Source organism: Galleria mellonella, unplaced genomic scaffold (genome assembly GCF_026898425.1).
Source record: "Galleria mellonella isolate WM207_F2 unplaced genomic scaffold, CSIRO_AGI_GalMel_v1 utg173, whole genome shotgun sequence".
NCBI lineage: Eukaryota > Metazoa > Arthropoda > Insecta > Lepidoptera > Pyralidae > Galleria > Galleria mellonella.
In genome coordinates this window covers 4,593,081-4,609,594 of record NW_026442016.1, presented here as the reverse complement: position 1 = coordinate 4,609,594, position 16,514 = coordinate 4,593,081, and positions in this window count along the sequence as shown.

Genomic DNA, 16,514 nt, shown 5'->3' with positions numbered 1-16,514 from the left:
ATATATATATATATATATATATATATATATATATATATATATATATATATATATATATATATATATATATATATATATATATATATATATATATATATATATATATATATATATATATATATATATATATATATATATATATATATATATAATGCCTATTATCACTCATTAAGGATATGGGACTGGTTAATAAAGGATCTTCCTTTTATAATGATCTTATGCAGCAAGTTCCAGGCTATTCCAAGTAAAACTGGTTGATCTAGTCTATTTCTCAACCGATCGTCTCCATTTTACCTTGCAAATCTAAAGATATCTAAATGAAAGATCCTCTTTATTGCCAATTAATTAAATTGTTATTATTGTGGTACATTACTAGATATTATTTACTGAGTGTTTATGTTACTGTCCTTAATATGTTTAAATATTATGTAAAATTATGTATACTGTAAAAACTCGAACTCCTGTGAATCTACAAATTTCTATATTCACATCAGAGTGCTGTGTGGTCCCGGCATAGAATGGGCTACCCCGTCTCGTGAGTGTCGTAAGAGGCAATTAAAGGAACTTATGGACAAGGAATGGTAGCATCGTTCTTCTTAAAATATCACTAAAACCTGACTGCTATTGTCAATCTGTATGCCAAGCATGCTGGCAAAACCTTCTATTAGAGGGAGGCCTATGTCCAGCAGTGAACAGTTGGCGGCTAATATAATATGATGATGACATCAGAAACGTTGTAAATGTGACAAAATAAACATAAAATTAAGATATGTTTAGTCAGTGGTGCTGATATTTGTGGTCCAAAAGTGAGGTTAGGTTAGCTTTGGTTTGATGAAAGCCCTAAAAAATATCATATTTTTTTTTTATAAAATCCATACATTTATCAATTTATGTTAGTAAATAAGCTTTTGCAGTACTTAAATTATATATATTGTCTTTAATAGAAACAATTTTAGTCAGCGTCACCAGTGTCGTAACGCAATTTTTGCTTTCACAAAATGATACGGTTTCATGGGCCCATAACTTGTGAAACGAACAGTATAAATATAGATATCTACTGAATTTATAAATGTAGTCATGGTTTTTGTAAACGTAATTCTCACACATTCGCAAAGAATTATTATAAATTAATTACAATTATATAACTTACGTAATACAGACAAAATATTTTCATTCAATGGAAATTTGTAAATTTTATTCTGACACTGAAATGTTATGAATAAAAAAAAATAATTACTATTAATAAGCGAAGAATGAAAGTAAATCTTCAACCATCTCAAAACTACAAAAAAAAATATTAAGCTGTCCATATATGCCAATGATACAGCTTTCCTAGATAAGTGACAAACAGATGTATCGATAGATATGTTATTGCCACTGTATGCATGAGAGAGAACAGGATAGCAAAATTCGGATTCATATTCTTTCTCGTGTATACCCTAACGTCTAAGATATACATTTCCATATGATAACAATAAACCAAATTAACTAATTCAGCTGATTTAGGTACTTAACTGACCAACTCGGGTGATCAACTTGACTAATCGAATCGATAAATTTGATGGACAAATTGAATATTATCAATTTTGATGTATCAGGGACTCTATCGTTCGGCTTTATATATCGTATGACAAATCGTGCTATTCGTAAACTCGAGCCGAGTGAGATCGATAGAATTATATTTTAATGATTGTTTACTGAGCAATATCCTGGTTTTCAACCTAATTCTGAGGAGAAAGGGGTTGTTAGGAATTAGATCTATTAGCCTCATTGCCAGCAATATACTTTATCAGGTCGTCTTCCACGCGGTTCCCCTTGGAAACCATCGTGGTTAATCCTTGTGGAATTCGTCACGATTGGCTGACTTGCTTTTATCGTCATCTATTATCGTTTCATTATCATCAACTAAAAAATCCTACATTTCGGATCATGAGTATTTTTTACTACAAAATCAATTTGTATTGGTAAATCTTAAGACTGGCAAATTTAAAGGTTTACTAACGTATACTTGTGACTTTTATAGTAGATACCATATATATATTGTCTTTTAAAGGAATAATTTGGACACAATGGACTGAATACGATATACGAAATTAACTGACCAACTCAGCTGACTTGTTTATTTTGTAATTTTGTCATTTGTCCATAAGCGAGTACCAACCTGTCTGGATTCCGAGTAGAAAATGCGTACGTAATTGAGACTCGATTTTCTTGTTCTTGTAAGTTTACTCTAGTATTGCGTAAATAAATGAATGAAAAACATTAAGCAGTAATTTTTATTCATGATATGAAAATTATGTTTATGTAAAAATATGTTAATTATATATATTATTTATTCAATAATCCTATATGTTGAATATATGAATTGCTTAAAATAAAATTGTTTTGTATATTTTGTAATTCTAATAGATTAAATATAAATTACCAACTCATATACTCGTATTCGCTTAATATTTTGCCCAGATACTCTTGTTTTATTAAATTCATATTTTATTTGATAACAAATACAGCGGTTTCGTAAAGAACATTACTTTGATAGATTATTTAGAATTCGATTATCAATATTGCTTTTGACGTACCTAATTTGTTTACAAAATATTACGGTCAATGCCAGTAACCAGCAGTGACCTTAACCGGTGCTCTATAAATTATTGATATATACATATATATATATTACTAGCGATCCCGCCCGGCTTTGCATGGATAGATAGAATTTTCATAAGTAATATATAGCCCATAGTTACTCGCTTATAATATAACTTTCTATAGGTGAAATAAATTTGTGGCTGTAGCCCACTCGATAAACGATATATCTCCTTTAGATTTTTTTTTTATAAAACTTGAAGGTTATGATGTCGTATCAGTTCGGAAATATAGCTGCTGGAATTTATTTCAGACAGCAGTTATTTTTTTTTTACAACACAGGGGGCAAACGGCTCACCTGATGGTAAGTGACTACCGCCGCCCATGATCACCCACAACACCAGTAGCATTGCAGGTGTGCTGCCGGCCTTTTAAAAAGGAATATACTCTTTTCTTGAAGATTATGTTGTCGTATCGTTTCGGAAATACTGCTGCTAAAATTTTATTCCAAAGAGTAGTTGTGCGTGGAAGAAAGTGCCTTGAAAAACGCACGGTGGAAGGCCGCCACTCGTCCAGATGATTGGGATGAAACTTTAGTTTGTGGCGGGTTGTACGGTGGTGAAAATTAGCAGCAGGTATCAATTAGAACAATTTCTCAGAACATTGTCATCAATAACTAATTTATTAATCATAAATTCGGTAGAAGATGTACAGAGATGTAACATCTCTACGCGGCAGTGGCTCGAGTCGGTCAGTAAGTCCTTTAGAAAATACACTTTATATCCTGATATTTCTACAAAAACATTTTAAAATTCCTATCACTCATAGGAATTGGCAGCGAACTAAACAACACAAACTTTTTAGTTAGGCTTACTACAATATATTAATACTTTATAAAGTCAATCTCTCAGGTGCATAACTTTTAAGGGACATAAGACACCCTATGTGCTTCTATGTATATCAGACATCCAAATTTATTATTTGTTTTGTAGCTAAGGCGTGAAAGCGTAACAGCCACCGTTTATACAGGTCGCGCTTGGCGATGATCAATTCTGCAAACAGATATTACTGAGCTACTTGATATATTTTTTGTGTCATTTGTGATCACCCATCCTAGTTCGAACCACGGCCGGGGTTGCTTAACTTGCATTAGCGCTATGATCTCTAAGCTCATAATAACTCCTCATTGTATTACATACTTAAATGACAATAATGTACCTAATACCTTCATAAAGTTCCAATCAATTCAAATGATCGGTTATTTTATAGCATTTTATATGTGATTGTTCAGATTGATATACTTTTTTTATTTATGAACCGACTGTAATAAAACAAACACTATATGTTAAATGGAGCAAACCGCAGCACATTAGTGAAAACCGCATTCAAATTTTTTAAGCCGTTTCTGAGATTAGCGTGTATAAACGTACAGACAAACAGATAAAAATTCTAAAAATCATTGTTTTGGGTTCTATTGCGTTCATAAAGCCCCCTCATAACAGTTTTTCTTACATATCTTCCATGTACAGACAGTGACCAGTTACGATTTTATTATATGTATTGATTGATATACACTGTCCAGATGTATGTGAGTTTGTTTGTTACCTTTTAACGCTTTAACTGCTAAACCAATTGACACGAAATTGGCTTCATATTATATATACACAGATGGAGAAAGGCGTAAGCTATTTTTTATTTCGCTCAGTCTAAATTTAAAGTCAAACAAATTTTTTTTTATTATACACTACTATGGTGGCAAACAGGTATACAGCTCGTCGGATAGTAAACGGGGTTACGTAACCAATGGACGCTTGTTACACCAGGGATGTCAGACTCACCAGGGAAGCTTCTCTGAAACCGCACTGTGCGTGACCATTCTGGTTCTAATGTGTAAGGATGGATTCCCTTTTATTATAACTGTAAAAATTAAATTTTAATTAAATGTCTGCGTTTGTTTTGTTTTGTCTTGTATTAACAGATTATTATTTTAAGACGTGGTCTTTCAAACGAGTGAATAGGCATTATTTGAGTTTGAGTGTAACACTTACTTATATTTATGTGTATATAGGAAGGAAGGAGAAGGAAGAATTATTAGTAATGGGGACTAACAACCCATGCGCTACTAATATGTCCTATCAAATTGACCTTCTCCTGATCCAGGTGGGGTCTGGAAACCAAAGTGGTTAATTACTGTTGAATTCGTCATGATAGGCCAGCGGACCTGCTTTTATCCTTAACCCGGATGCATTGTATATTATATTTTAACTTATTTTTTATTTAAACCAAATTTAATTAAAGTTTGTAACTGCAGAATTTGCGAGAAAGGGATTGTTAGCAATGGGGGTCTAACAACCCATTGCTAGAAATATACCTTATCTGGTTTGCGGTTTCCTGTGGTGTTTGATTCTTGAGTATTCGCCACGATGGACTCACTATTTTTTGCATATAAATTCATCACTATACTGTCCGATTGTCGAATAGGCGACCGGAATATGATTGGGGTTGCCCAATTGAGAGCCGACCACTTTCTTATCTCTTAGGCCATCGATCTTACTTGATGCCCCTTAATTTGCACTATACAAATACATATAGTATTTAGGAATAGTGTGTAATCTTTGTGTTCAATAGAGCAGGCCGTCATCCGTATCAAATAGCGAGGACGGGATGCCTGAACAAATGCACCAAAAAAAGACCAACTTTTACCCTCATCTACCATCTCTTACTGGTGCCTCGCCAGCATATATCGACAACGTAAGTAGGACAATCATTCCTTTCTCATCTATTAAAAATATCTCCAGAAGATAATGGCGAGATCTTAGGTTTCTAGATACTACAATTGACCGTGTAACTTTACGTCTGAAATAATGCCATCTATGAAAACTATATTCAGTCAATGAGTTAAACGAATAAGCGCCATCTTATGACAGACTTGATGATCGGACTTCACTAGTTGCGCTAAAAATTAACAGATAGCAGTCTTTTACACTGCATACATATTTTCAAAATATTTTATTATATTAAACAAAATCCATTTTTAATAACAGATATAAGATTCAATAATATTTTTTTTTGTGTGTCACCACAAATCAATTATTCAATGATAAAAATATTATATTAAAACACTGGTACGTTGCTACTAGACAATAGATGGCGGTACAATTACATATTTTATACGTCTGTGATTGTGATTATTTTATTTATTTAATGACGATTTATAAATTATATTATGTTCATTATTATATATGTATTTTAATTATTATAAAAATTAATGATATGATAACTAATAAATATAAGAAACATAAATAAGTTTTACTACCTACTTATTATGAAATAATGTGAAAAGTATTTACAAACAAAACTTTATAATTTGCTTATACATACATGTTCTTTTTCGAAAATGTTTTTAGTTCGTAGTTCAAAAATTATATCCACGTAATAATATTTCTTATTATTGTTATCAGTGGAAACTAGGTATAAAATAGAAATATTGTTATTTTTTATTTAAATAACTTTGTAATTAGTTAAATCCTTACAGCATTTTCCAATAACAAAACCCACGGTAAAATATACCTATGTACATATATAAGGCAGTAGCGAAGAGGAAATGGAATAAAAATCAGTTAATGACAAAAAGCGAGCGTTTGGTACGCGCGAGCCGAGCGGTTGCGGGCCGCGACATGTTACCATAAATCAGTGGGGGCGCCACCCGCGCCACCCCACGCGGGTAAGGATGATCTTTTCCCCAGATCCTACATTTTTATAACGGCCAACATCTACGTTTTTTCCGTGTAATATCGTTAAATCTAAAGGTGCGTGTTTCGATATAGAGTTTGGGATTCGTAGGTGTTTCACATAGTTTTTTTTTTTTTATAAATGGTATTTTTATTAATAAATGTAGGTAGATATATAAACACAATCTAATAACTTTTAAGTTTAATTGTATGTGTGTGTAGAGACCATTATAGCTTAATAGCACAGCATAAGTAATACATAGCAGATTCATTTAATATCGGCATTCTTTATCTTTTTTTTTAACTGACTGATCTTACCTTTGTTTCTCTGTCCCATAATGTGAGTCAAATATGAACAATCGAGTTCAAAAAAGAAATAGGCCAGGCTCTCTAAACTTAAGATAAACACATGTGTGCTACAGACGACATCTATCGTTTGTTTATGTAATAATGAAATCCATTGTTCAGAACGCATTTATATATTAAGATATAGGTGCGTTTACAATTCATAAGAGCCCAAAAATATCATGAGTTTTGAGTTAGGCTGATATTATAAAATTTATGTGTCAATTTAAATATTTAACAAACTTTTCGTTGATGGAAAACACTGTTAATAAATTTAATAATCCGACAGCGGTAGCAGATTCCTCTGTCACGTTGGATTGAACTGTGAAATGTGAGTACTTCAAGTGTTATGTTCACCACAATTAAAAATATAATATGAATAATTATGCAAATTAATTTAATTATAACTTTCTTCATAGAATTACAATCAAGATAAAAAACTTTTATTTGTTCTGAAGAAAAATTATCGAGTAGCAATCTCATACAAGTAAACTCGGTTTAGTTGCTATCTCCACTAGATGGAGCGAAGGCTTTTTCTTATAGCACACGGAGCAAACGAATATGCGGCTTATCTGATGGTATGTAACTACCACCGCTCATGAGCATATGTTATGTCTTCGTCTCAAATGTGTTGTAGTAAGGACTACAGTTGATATTATATCGATATTGTAGTCGATATTATGCGGATGGTCAAGAATTGTTCCTACGGAGTTTTTTTTTGTAATGGATGATAGTGGAATAGTAACCCTGCTTGCGTTATCAATATACGCCGGCGGGGCACCAGTGAGGGATGATAGGTGACGATGAGAACACAAGGCAGTTAGTTCATTATGATGTATTCATCATGATGGGCTAACTGCCCTGTCTTTCAGCACCTGGAATTCAGCACGATGATTTCCAGGGGAAACTATGAGGAGGTCGACCTGATAGCAATGGATTGCTATTACCCGTTACTAACATTGCAAGATTGGGAGAAAAGATATTTTTAGCAATTTAGCAATGGAGTTTGACAGTCCCATTGCTATACGAGTATATAGCCCTATTAGGTGACCTCCACGTGGTTCCGCCTGGAAACCATCGTGAACAATTCTTGTTGAATTCGTCACGATGGGTTAATGGACCTGCTTCATCCTCACCTATCATTCTTTACTGGTGCACCGCCGGTGTATACCGATAGCGCAGGTAGGGTTACCAATCCATTATTCCCATTTAAAAAAAAATTGCAAGATTCCATAACAGATCAATAAGGACATATAGTAGTTACATCAACGAAGACCACGGTATATTCATCATTATCATCATATCAGCCGTTAACCATCCACTGCTAAACATAGGCCTTCTCATAGACTGCCATATGGAATGGTCCTGAGTCCTTGCATCCACTGACTCGCTGCAATTCAATTGAGATCGTCACTCCATCTACTAGGATTGTCCTACACTGTGTGTGTGTGCGTGCCCGTACTAGGTTTCATTTAAGAACCTTTCTTCCCCATCGGTTGTCGGTTTTTCGAGCTATGTGAACAATTTATTGCCACTTTTCTTGCTTATACTTTGGACTATGTCAGTTATTTTGGTTCTTTTGCGGATATCCTCATTTCGGATTCTATCACGCAAAGAAACCCCGAGTAAGCACTCCCCATAGCCCGCTGAGTAATTTGGAGCTTTTGCATAAGGGCAATCGTGCAGGACCATGATTCGGTTCCATTAATCATCACTGGCAACACGCACTGGTTAAAGACCTTCAAACTTTGAGGTATTTTGGAAGAAAAGATATGGCGTAGTTTTCTGAGTGCTACCCAGCCGAGTTGGATTCGTCGGTTGGACCGAGAGGGTAGAAGTTAGACTTACCTATTCGGACAATTTGTCCCAGGTATACATACTCGTCGACAACTTCGAGTGTAGTGTTTTCAATCGTAACTGGTATAGATGTGACATGGGCGTCAGACATGATTTTAGTCTTATAAATGTTCATCTTAAGACTTACCTGTTAAGGAGCACTATTGAGGCCATTGAGCATAGTATTCAAATCCTCCAGGCACTCTGCCATGATTACTATATTATTGGCAAATTGAAGGTGAGTGGTGTATTCACCATCGACGTTTATATCATGTCTTTTCCAGTCCAAAATTTTGAAAACATCTTCCAAGGCAGTTGTAAAGAGTTTCGGTGTTTGACGTCTTCCTGTCTTACATATTTCTGTACTGGGATGGGTTTCGTACTCTGGTTCTGTACTCGGATGGACATACTTACTGTACATACACTTCAATACTTCGATAGTTACATAGTATCCATATTTCGACCGAATCAAAGGCTTTTTCATAGTCCAGAAATAACAGATATAGTGGCAGATTATACACTTCGGTTAGTGTTTGGTTATGTTTAAAGAAGGACGCTGTTGCTACCCACGGGAAAGGACGGGATGGCTTATTCTATGCCGTGACTACACAGCAATGGTACATTAGGTGTCCATATATACTCGTACATTGTACATTAGGTCAGGTTATGGATATAATGTTTATACCTATAGCTTATACTTTTTAACAATATTTATTTATCCGAGGTAAACTAGCTGATATTCATGACATTATCCATGTTATTTTCTTTGTTATCACTCACTTAATCCATTTGTCTCTATGTCACTATATTCGAACCGATCGTATAGAATTGTGTAAATGTAATAAAGGTACACATTGACGGACAGATAGTCTCGCTTTAGAATTTATAGCTGCAGCAAAAATTTAATTTAGTACTGCTTGATACGTTTATGTGTGATTAAATAATAAACATATCTGTTTCGACATTTATTTTTACCTATAAAATAAGGGAGCCGTGAAAGATATTTTTTTGGAATTTTTAAAGTTGTGGTTATATATACAGTTTTATTTTATTAGTTTATTTAAATGTTGTTCCTGTTTTTACTGCTATAAAAATTTCACAACTAGAATAAAGTTAGAAAGGCTATAGTGGATTGTATTGTACGAATAGGAAGCAATATTACAGCATATGCAGATATAATACCTTACTTCATGAATAGCAAAGCATATGCGATAGTGCTGTTTGTTGTCTATAAACGATGGTTGTCACTTTCTGTTAGATGGACCGTCTGTTTGTCATACCAAGTTACTTAAGGGTTTTCTAGGATTATATTGTGATTCTAAATTTTAAACAGTACCAGGTATTTTAGTTTTATCTGAGCGTAGTGAGGATTTAGAAGATAGTTACGTTATTTGAGGTATAAATTTTGCGATAAAGTAAGTAGAGATAATATTTATTTTTATACAGTTACGAACTTAAGTGTAAATAAGATTTTGTTAAACGGAAAGACCTCACTCTAAATTAGATATGTAATTTACAAATTATAAATTACATATCTATTTAGTAAATAAGTCGAATTTACTGTCCAAATTTAAAATAAAATTTTAATTTTAAGAAATACGATACTCTTACTTTTCCCTTTTTTGTCTTTTCCCTTAGACTATAATTTGCCTATATTTTATTTTATGTAAGCATGTTACGCAATATACTCAAATCAAATCAATCAAAATATAAAATCATAATTATGTTCTTTCGAGTTTATATTTTTTTATGTCAATTTAAATACAAAGTTTGCGTAATTACTCAAGGCACTGGTACTTACAGATTATTTAAAAATAAAAACTTTACAAAATCAGTACAATTTGTACGTTTTCTCATCGATATATTTACGATTGTTGCTATTTTCGAACTACCTATTGTACATTGTAGAGCATTGCTATTCAGCCAGATGCTAGTCTGCTGTTTTTATTACTGACACAATAAAAAAAAAAAAAACAGAATGAATGCAGTAAATTAAAACGAAGCTCCCATTAAAAATTTACCACTACAGTGCATTACTTAAATTGTTACTTTAGGGTATCACGTTAGCAAATACCTTCAATATACAATCGGAACGCAATCCCTACTATTGTCATGTCGATGTATGTTCGACTTAATATAATTTTATTTCTTTTCGAGTTCGAGAAAATTATTTTACTTTATACATCGGTGTTAGAGATAGATGGAGATAGATGAAATAAGCATGAAAGCTAAGTACTAAACTAAACGTATACTATTGATACTTTCTCTTTTCGGATTCTCAAGGTTGATTGGTAGAATTCCCTTTAAGGGATAAGTCTGTCTGTGTTCTTTTTAGTTATAACTTAATATCTTTATTGAAAGTGGATGTACATAATATAGCAATACAATATATAAATAAATAACTAATTAATATTAAAAAATATTATCTAAGGTACTATCTGCATTATCATACTCTATAAAGTTATATAAGTTATAAGGTTTACAAAAGATGTCTATGTGTGTATGTGCTGTTTCTATTTTTTTGCCAATTTTATTTAGAATAATAAGATTTATTAATTGGAATTTATAGCCTATACAAAATTCAAAAAATGCTAGATGTAGTATCAAACTATGATTAATTATACTGTTCGTGAATTACACTATTTTAGATATTTAATTTTACAGACAAAATAACAGTGCATTGCAGTAAAAAAAATACATGCAACATGCTTTTTGTTAAAACGCATTTTATTGTGATTGTAAGTCGTCACGTATTGCGATGGGAAAAAATGGTCGTGATATTTACTTCATCAAAATTCACATAAACAGAGTATGCAATGTGGCGGCATATTTTGAATATGTATTTTGTATAAGTGGTACCACGGTATTGAAACTCGTATCTAATAATCTGAATAGCAGTTTGTATTTCCGGAGAAATACAACATCGGTCTCTTCAAATCTGTGGGAAATATTTATAGAGGATATATATTTACCAGAGATTTGAAGAGACCAAGAGGGCAAGCGTGACTCATCGTTGGTTTACGGTCACCAGGAAATCAATCCGTAAGATAGGAAATTTCATGATTTGACTCGTAATAATAAACTCGTAATAATAATAAAATAATATTTGGATTATTTGGATAACCCAATTATAAGAGATTTGAGAAAGACTTATATATATATATATATATATATATATATATATATATATATATATATATATATATATATATATATATATAATATATTGAACACTTAGTAGGGCTCGGTTGACGAATATGTGATCCCGAGTCTTCGGCGTGCCCTACGCGGCGATCCAACCCTAAGTACCTGAAAAGGTGCCAATAAACAATCGAATTCCATAAGACTTAAGTTCTCATTTATGCAATCTAATTTAGACTTTAGCTATAAGCGTACAAGGTTGTTTATCGAATGATTTTTAATGTTGATACACAGGGAAAATATTTACTTGGGAGGAAGTTCTCCAAGAAACAACGGGTTTTCCTCTATGGGTCACCCAGGGGAGCGGAGGGCGGGATCCCATCTAAATCTCCCGAACGAGGGATTCTGAGGCGAATTACCGAAAAGATGTTTCAGTACAAACTTCTTGATATTTTCCGGTATTATTGTGTACCCGTGTATAATGCGAAACAATTTTCTATTGTTGTTATCTGAACTTATTCGAAACGTGGGTGTACGGTACGTTTGGCTGAAAGTGACGCACTCGCTCACGTAAAGCGATAAATGGAGAGAGGGATAGGTATAATGAAGATGTTTTACAGAATAGAAGACAATTTCTATTAACGACAATTTTTTAATAGATTTGTTTTTAATTATACACTAAGCTAATAAAATTAATATGTAAATTATATTTAATTTTTGTCTGCCTATTTGTATATTGTTTAAATATAAGTAAACAATTTATGTACCGAATTGGGTTACCAATTGGGTGGGTTGGTTATGGTTAATTTAGCACATACGATACTTTATGTACTAATTCATGCGGGTGATGATATACAATGGTGTCAATATTCTTTTTATTTTTAAGAAGACGATTTTCATTTTGAAACAATTGTCGGAGACGAGAAATATTTATTATATATTTATGTATGTATTTAAGTGTCAGACACTAAAAACGACGATTTTCATTATTTTGATATTAACTTTGACTCCGGAAAATATGATTTTTTGCATTGAAGTTATGTTTTTTTTATACAACTTAAAATGGCAAACAAGCTGACGGCCCACATGATGGAAAGTGGTAACCGTCGCCTATAAACATGAGCAGTACTATGGACATAACAGAGTATACTGTTTCGCCCATGATACCCCTCATGCGTTGCCATTCCTGAGGACTCAGGTGTTATTCCTCTGTACTCAGTAAATTCACGCTATATCCCACCCTTCAAACCGAAACACAGCCAATCAAACACAACTGCTTCAGGGTTGAAACACGAATGGGACAGAGGTACCCAAGCAATCGACTTTTGTATAAAGTCTCCCTCTGGTGCGAATGGGACAGAGGTACAGTTACAGTTTATGTAACTGTGAGCTTTATGTTGTAATGATAGTATTGAAATTGAATTTAATATACAAAAGATGTTAGAGAGAGAGAGAGACATTTTTTTCAATGAATGATTATGGAATGATGCCCTCTCTGTACTGTAAACGCTGGCTGTAAACCAGTTAGGGATAATAGGTGAGAATGAAAAGGCAGATCAGTTAGCACATCGTATCGAATATACTTGGAATTCAGAACGATGGTTTCCAGAGGGACTATGTGGAGGTCGACTTGGCAGGGTATATTGCTAGAAATGGGACTGGTAGTTCGCATTACTAACAATCCCTTTCCCCTACCTCCTCAACCAGTGGGAGACTTTGTTAAAAAGTCGTCTATAGGGTGTCTTTGTTTTATTCGTATTTCGGTTTGAAGTGTGAGATATAATAACGAAATTACAGGGTACGGAGACACCATGGCCCTCAGAAATGGCAATGCATGAGGGGTACCATGCACGTCACAGTACATTCCATGATGCCCATATTTCATGTCTGTTGGTGACGATTACCACTTTCCATCAGGTGGGCTGTTAGTTTGTTTGCCATTTTAAGTATTATAAAAGAAAACTTTAAATTCCAAAAGTAAATGGCTCGTCTCAAAGAAAATGGTAATCGTTATATATACATACTAATATTTTTAAAATTTGTATTGGATATTATATTCATAGCGGCAAATTCCTTTAGATATCTACATACTTAACATGTTACATTACAATTCGATAAGAATAGAGTTTGTATTATTGCATATATGTATTAAACTTGTAATGTCAGTCATTATTCGGTATTTTTACGTTTTGCCGCCTTTTTTTCGCGCCAAACTTTTTCAATATGGCGCCCGGCGAGAGCCACGCGCTGCCACCATTAACCACCGACACTTCACCGTTGCTATAAACTCACAAATCATGAAACGTGCCATCGGCGAGGATACACAGAATTCCAAACCTAATGACTTAAGCTCAAAGCTCATTGTTCGAAAGTACTTTCAACTCGATTGCGGAGAACGAAATGTTCCGCCCAACAAATTATTTTGAACCTTGAAACCACAATGAGGAAAACTTATTTTCAATTAATTCTCACGGAAAATCGTGAAACGAACAAAGAGAGCGAGAAACGAGGCCAACATTCGTTAATAATGTAATGTATATTTATTCGTCTACATTATTTCGTCGTCGATGTCGGCATGTGTCCAATGAAATTGTTGTTGAATATAATTTCGATTTAGATTAATATATATATTTTTTAATAACTTATCATAACTAAGTGACTTTGAACAGGTTCTATTCTGAAATTGAATTTTAAGAGTAAAATTAAAAGATTATTTGCTTATTTATTATTCAAAATATGAGTTTTAGTGGATAGGGGGTAAACTCAACTAACGAGACTTCTTCATAAAGATAATCGTAGATCGCAGTGAACGTCACTGCGCGCCTTGCAAACACTATTTGTGCTGTTAAGGGTAAAATTTTGCCGGTAGCTATTATTTATTTATTTAAAATATTTACCACAAATCTAGTATTATATGATCAATTATTAGAAATAAATAGTGAAGAAAATCTGTTTTTCTCCGCGGCCTAATTTATATGGCATCGGGCGTTCCGCATCTAATCAATACACGGGCTTGGCGCGGCGGCGGGCGCGTCGTTTGCTCGTGACTCGTCGTACGCTTTCGGCTGCGTTCGGTAGCGGACGGGATGCCTCGTCGACGTTCGGGCATTCTCGCTTCAATCGTAATTCCATTTTCCGCCCGCCTTGGCAAATTGAAATGTCGTAACTCTTGGGGGAATATCGGCTTTCTGCCCAAGAAAAATATTCTGCTAAGGCATTGTAATGACGCTCCTGATATTATGGAATATTTCCAGTCCATCATACAGTTCGGGGTGCGTCCCCTAAAATGGCCGTAATCGTGAATCTGCCGCCACTTGGCCGCTCGTTGTATAAAGGTGCTGGGTATTCCCCCTTCACTTTCGATGTCAACTCACATCCAAACATTACAATTTCAAGACGTATGATTTTTACAACATATTCTAAGTTTTAAAACTTTCTTATGAATGTCAAAGTTGTAGTCGGTACTGGAAGGATAAAAATAGAATTGAGGTAGGTCGAGAAGTTTGATAAGTGACGCGTCATGCGTGAACGTGATTTATGTATAAAATATATATAAAATAGGATACGTATTAAATCACACGAGTATTTGAAAATAGAACTAGAATATATTTATAAAAAAATCTGTTTTAGTTATGAATTAAAATATTTGATTCAAAAAACCTTATAATGGTTTAAAATTAGGGAATATTCATTCAAAGTACGAGTAACGAAACAATTTGTTATTTTAATAAGATGAAGGATAATTTAATGTGAATACCTACTTATTTTGGCTTTGACATAGGTTGTAATATATTTTAACGAGAACATAAAAAAGTGGGCAGCTAGAAAGAGGTACAAGCAATTCTGGTGGTTATTTTAGTGGGTGGCCCAGTAGGTCAGATAAATTGAACCCTTCGTGGCGTTGTGTTCACACGTAAATAACATGTAGAGTTCGGGATGGGAGGGGTGGGGACACCCAAACTCCCATTCTTTAAAACTACGTCCGTTGTCGTTTGAAAAGTACAAAGCTGCAGCACTTTCGACTTACTTACATTGTGTTAAAAGTGTTTGTCTCGCATGTATATATGCAAACAGTTTTGGTTTACGAAGCCAGTCACGCAAAGGGACATCTGCAGCCTAGAAACAGATTTGTTACTGAATATCCACACTTAGGCGACTGAAATAAGAGTTTATTGAGGGTTTCCAGAATATAACTCGTTGGATGTACCGTAACGTATTTCGTTGAACACGCAACAGGAGTAAACTTTGGTCATGGTTTGTTAATCTTAATGTTTTATAGTTTTATTTTGTGTGAAAATTGATAATTTCTTGTCAATACTGAAGTATATTTTTTAATTTACAAATTTTCTGTTACAAGATATTTTTCTGCAATGTTTGATTTGTTATGTATTTAATCATATTTATTTAATTTTATGACTGAATTTTTATTAGTGGCAAATTGTTCGCAAAAATCTAACCAGTATGAACGTCTTTTAACGAACATAAATGTCCTCTTTCTTGGGAGACGTAGAAGCTGTGGGTCTGAGTTGGGGTCAAGGGGGGTGCAGTGGAAGGAGTAGGATGGCAAAGGGTGCGCGAGTTTTGCATTAATAATGTTGATATCGGCCCGCCTACCGATTAATTTGATTAGTCGACTTGTGTTTTGGATAACCATGAGCTATTAACGCACAACATTCACCAAAAACGTTGTTTAAAATCTCTCTATTTGAAAAATTGTATAATTATTATATTTTTATTATTAAAAATACAATTCATGTCTGTGTACACAGATATTTAAACTGAATATATTGGTATGAATCTAAAATTCTGAAACATTTAGGTCTAAATAAAAATTTAGGAAAGAATTTGATATTCCATTGCATGTTAAAACTATAAATA